Here is a 5466-nt window from a genome sequence, read left to right on the forward strand (position 1 = left end):
ATGTATGGTGTCTCTCCAATTTAAGCTTCATTTAGTAATGCCAAATGCTTTGTACAGTGAGGAATGAATCATCCATAACTCAGGAGCACCTTCGTCCATAAAGATGGCCAAAGCACAGCTGCATCATTTACAATATCCAAATTGTCACAAGGTTGGATTTTTAGCCAATAAGCACTTTTTCTGAAAATAAATCACATTTCAAAGTGCATTTAAGGTTTGGTTCAAAGGGGCCCACAGTCCAGTTTTCTCTGTTGCCTAAATTACTGTATGGAATGAAGTTGAGCACACAGGAATCTAAAGTTGTTCTCCATCTTTAGGCTACCAATATTTCTTTCAACAGGGATCTGGAAACTTTTGGGGAGATCAGAAAGAGCAGCCTGATTTATTATTTGCCTGAAAGCTACGGAGTCACTTCATTTCATGCACGAACATGAGGTGCTGACAATGAAGTCTCACAAGGAGAGAGGAAACAGCATCACCACATTCAAACTTCTTTCTGGGGTACGGAGTAGTTAGTTTATTGGCTCTCCTAGGAATCCCCCATCCACAGCCGCTGGTCAAGGAAAGCAAATTTAGACAGTCTCTTAAGCGTTTTTTTTTTTTTTTTAATTTAAATCAGTTTTATTTAAGAATTTCCAACATTGACAACTCTTCTAAAAAGCATCCAAGCACAGGACACAGAACTGCAGCAAACAGCATTCTTATGGGTAGCTAACAGACATTAGAACTTCCACCCTTCTTTGAGACACCTGAGCTCACTGATGAACTCTGCTTCCAAGTACTCCTGCAAAGCACATTACAAGCTCAGTCCATGTTCTCAACCCATCAGCTTCAGTTCACATCACCACACTTACATACCAGTAACAGAAGAGAATACACACCACACAGCATTCACAGCAGTTGACAAAGGGGTAGGGGAAGTACAAGTATCGTTTCACTTTACACATTCAACTAATGTGGGTTATCTAAGAACAAAAATTCACTTAAGTTCTTCTAACAGATGTGGATGTCCTTTGAATGCAAAACACATTTGCACGTTATTTGCTATCATTGCTTTCTGCATACTCTCTCACCAAAGCCACAGGATTGAGAGACATAGCTCGCCAAGTTAAAAAATATCCATTATGCACCACCAAGTCTCTGCACACGCTCTCGCCTTTTCTTGCTCATACTAGCTTTTCATGCCTCGGCACCACCAGCAATCCCACACAAGGTTTCAAAAGTTCAAACAGCCTTCTGGTTCCATATCACAGCCTTGCGTTCATAGGGTTGATAAAACTCCATGAAATAAAGAGTAGCAGATAAAAATGGGACACTCACCATCAAAGATGTGGCCTGTGATGCGTGATGATGAATTATTGAATGAGAAAGAATGTAGAAGGAAGTATTCCTATGGCAGAATATTTATAGCACTACTTTCAATGAAGTACTTGTTCCATAAACATTTGAAATGAGATGAACTGCAGAGATTAAATGAAGGCTTCATATTGTGCTTTTGTATATGAGGGAAGACAAGTGTTAAAAAACAAAACAAAAGAACCAAACACTGTGACACCATGATCTCCCAAAAGGAGATTTTCTTAAGGAAAAAAATCCATATGGTGGGGTTCAAATTAAAACAAGGAGTAACGAATGTAGTTCTAATCCATGGTTTCCATTTTGAACATGCAAAGAATTCACTTGACAAGTCCAGGGATAAAATATTACAGGGGAAACCCTTTGATATCAATTGTAGTGTATTAGTATACCAATCAGGCAAACAGCAGTTCACTTTTGACCACTCAATATTTCAACCTTTCATGTAACAAAACTTATTTTTATTTATTTATATATTTATTTTTTTATTTTTTGAGATGGAGTCTCACTCTGTCGCCCAGGCCGGAGAGCAGTGGCGTGATCTTGGCTCACTGCAACCTCTGCCCCCCACATTCAAACGATTCTCCTGCCTCAGCATCCTGAGTAGCTGAGACTACAGGCACCCGCCACTGCACCCGGCAAATTTTTTTATTTTTAGTAGAGTCGGGGTTTCACCATCTTGGCCAGGCTGGTCTTGAACTCCTGACCTCGTGATCCACCTGCCTCAGTCTCCCAAAGTGCTGGGATTACAGGCGTAAGCCACCATGCCCAGCTCATGTAACAAAACTTATAAAATTCCTTTAGCCCTTCCTTTAAAAAAAAATATACATATACATACTTTATATATATATACATACTTTATATATATATACACACATACTTTATATATATGTGTATATATATATATATATATACACTTTAAGCTGTAGGGTACATGTGCACAACGTGCAGGTTTGTTACGTATGTATACATGTGCCATGTTGGTGTGCTGCACCCATTAACTCGTCGTTTACATTAGGTATATCTCCTTACTGCTGAATATACTCCAGACTGAACAAATCAATTTTGAAAATTCTTAGTACATATGTATTTTACAATATACTTATCTTGAGTTTAGAAAAATTTGAATTCCCACCATTCTATACCAACCAACCACAACCCCACTGTCTACATTCCCCAGCCAGAAGACTTAGAATCCATGCTTGAGCCAAAGCCTCAGTTAAAACCACTGCCCAACCCTGCATTTGATGCTGATCCCCAACCAATTGCTGCACCAGAATTAGAACCACTATAGGAGTTATTTCCAGAACTGAAGGCCTGGTTTGGCTGTCTCTGCATGTTGCCTTGCCTTTGGTTATTACCCGATGGGCCTGACTGGTTCTCTTGGCTGGCTAACATGCCCATCATACCCCAACTGTTGTAGCACTGCCTGGGCTGCAGCCATCATGGTTGGATTAATGCTGAATGCACCAAAGTTTATCCCACCACCCATATTGCTACCTTGATTGTTTCCCAAACCAGCTCCACCCCCTCTACTATTACCAAATTCACCCTGATTCCCAAAGCCACCTGGATTACCACCAAATCTTCCACTTCTTTCTGTCTATTGCTATTTTGCTTAGGTTCGGCATTGGATATATGAACACTGATTCCTTTAATGATCAAGTCCTCTCCACAAAAAGACTGTGCAACCTGATCATCTGCAAATGTAACAAAGGCAAACGCCCTGAATGGCTTGAGGATGAAGACATCCACCACTTCCCCGTACTAACAGAAGAACTACCGCAACTCATCTGCAGTCATGTCCTCTGTTCAGCGCCCCACAGTTTTCTGCTTCTCAAAGGCTTATCTGGGCTTTGCTTAGCATTGGGAAGTTTACAGTCACACCATTGTCCATCTATCATATGTCGCTGTGACATTACTTTCACCTGTGTTTCATTTTTCGTACAACAAATGAAGCCAAACCCCTTTGAATGACCAGTCTTAGTATCTTTCTTGACCTGCACCATAAGAACTTCTCCAAAGGTACTAAAATATTCTTTCAGATCCTACTCAGTTGTTTTCCATGTGAGACCCAACACTATTAAATCGGATGTTTTCTGGACTGCTCTTTTCACTTTCACTGCTGTTGAAGCATCTATCTCATCCATTTTTCTTTTGTTATCTTTAGGATGGTTGACAACATACACCAGATTTCCCCAGCCAGCATCAGGGGCGTGAAGAATTCCTTCTACCAGCCGGACACTTCTCATACACTGAGACACTGGATTCCTGTAGCGAAGCCCACATGCCCCCGGAAACCGGGCTGTAACCGTGGACAGCAGCACTGTCCCATCGTCTTCCAGTGGTATTTCAATGGGCTCATCCTTCTCATCTTCGGTACCCGAATATATTCAGACATCTTTTACTTTTCTGCTAGGCCACTGCTGGGAAGCCCGACAGGGACACCAAGGCAGTGACCGCTTTGCCCCCACTTTTAAGTGATTTATATAACATTTTATATAACACAACATTTCCTAGACCAAGTGATAAAAGGCCAGCCAATATACAGGCTATCCAGAGGTTTATTAGGTGGTTTGACAGAACAGCTTTGTCTAGCAAGGGATGATGTTGATTAGGCAGGGCAATGAGATTTTTCTCTCAGGAATTTGAAAGTGAAATAAAAAACAGAGTTGAGCAATTAGCAGAGGGGTTGAAGGTGAAAGGACTCGCAGAGAAGGCCATTTGAAGAGGCCATTAGGCAGTAAAGGTTATAAATGAGCAGACACTCTAATAATGCCATAGTCATAAAGTATAAAATGCACATGTAGAAAGAAATTCCTCAGAAACAACAGGAGACAGAAGTTAAGTCATGTTAATCGCAAAATACCAGAATACAAACCTTCTCCGTGAGGCCTTGAGGTAGGCCTTTTTCTAATCCCCTGAGGCACTTGCTCTCCTCATTCCCATAAGTTTTTTCACCATAAATGTCTTGTTAATTGACATAACCTGAGTTCTTTTCACAGAACCAACAAAGAGGGGCAGGATGGTCACTTATGGAGCTGCCTGTAAGGCTGAGAAAATAACTCAGGCACCCTTATCATCTGACGGAGGACTCCTCCTGTCTCATGACTGACAAAAGGTGAAATTATGCAGACTTCACAATAATCATTGCATTCCTGAGGAAAGTCCTGTCTAAATAGCACCACCTTTTTGGTGGAAAGGAGACACCTGGAGGTTGGCGTGGATGTGCCTGGCAACAGCAACATGAGGAATCCAGGTGGAGCCAGAATAACTGCCATCCTGAGAGCCTGAGGGAAGAAAGTCAGCCTTAGACTTATTCTTAGTACTTCCCCCTAGTTGATGCTATAAGGCCTCGCTTTCAAGACAAATGTACACCTTGAGTCCTTCTCTTGGTTAACTGAGTCTAGAAGAATGATGCCAGAAGGAAAGAGTCTCTTAGAGTCCTTGACAGAACAGACTTGCTTTGACCAGTGTTGGGCTCCCATTAGGAACTCATTCTCTCAGGGAAAATCTGGTCTAAAATAATTAGAAATAAGATGGGGAGTGAAATTCCAAATAACGCAAGCAACCTTATTTGTGAAATGGTGGACTGTGGTAGAAAGTACTGGGGTAAGAATTTAGAGCCCATCTGTGACTAAGAGCATCTCACTTCACCCCTCTGGGCCTCAGTTTCTTCATGCCTTCTGCTACCTGCAAGCCAAAGACCCAGGAAAGCTGGTGATATCAATCCTACTCTGAGCCCAAAGGCCTAAGAACTGGGAGCATTAATGGGGCAAGTCCTAGTTTAAGGGCAGGAGACGATGAATGCCTCAGCTTACGTAGTCAGGTATAGAGAAAGAATTCAACCTCACTTCACCTTTTTGTTCTATTTGGGCCCTCAACAGGTTAGACAGTGCCCACTCACATTGGGAAGGACAGTCTGCTTTACTTAGTCCACCAATTCAAATGCTAATTTCCTCCAGAAACAACCTCACAGACGTGCCAAGAAATCATGTTTAACCAGGTATCTGAGTATCCCATACCCCAGTCAAGTCAACATATAATTAACCATCACATTGCCCATAGGTAAGAAATAGTTCATGGATTATTTACTTATTTATTACCTCT

General features: G+C 41.6%; 1 pseudogene; it reads right to left on the reverse strand.

Annotated features, from left to right (window-relative positions):
• Window positions 1-2391: 2391 nt before the first annotated feature.
• On the reverse strand, window positions 2392-3757 carry LOC129463856 (TAR DNA-binding protein 43-like; annotated as a pseudogene).
• Window positions 3758-5466: the final 1709 nt, after the last annotated feature.

Source organism: Symphalangus syndactylus, chromosome 15 (assembly GCF_028878055.3).
Source record: "Symphalangus syndactylus isolate Jambi chromosome 15, NHGRI_mSymSyn1-v2.1_pri, whole genome shotgun sequence".
NCBI classification, from domain to species: Eukaryota; Metazoa; Chordata; class Mammalia; order Primates; family Hylobatidae; genus Symphalangus; species Symphalangus syndactylus.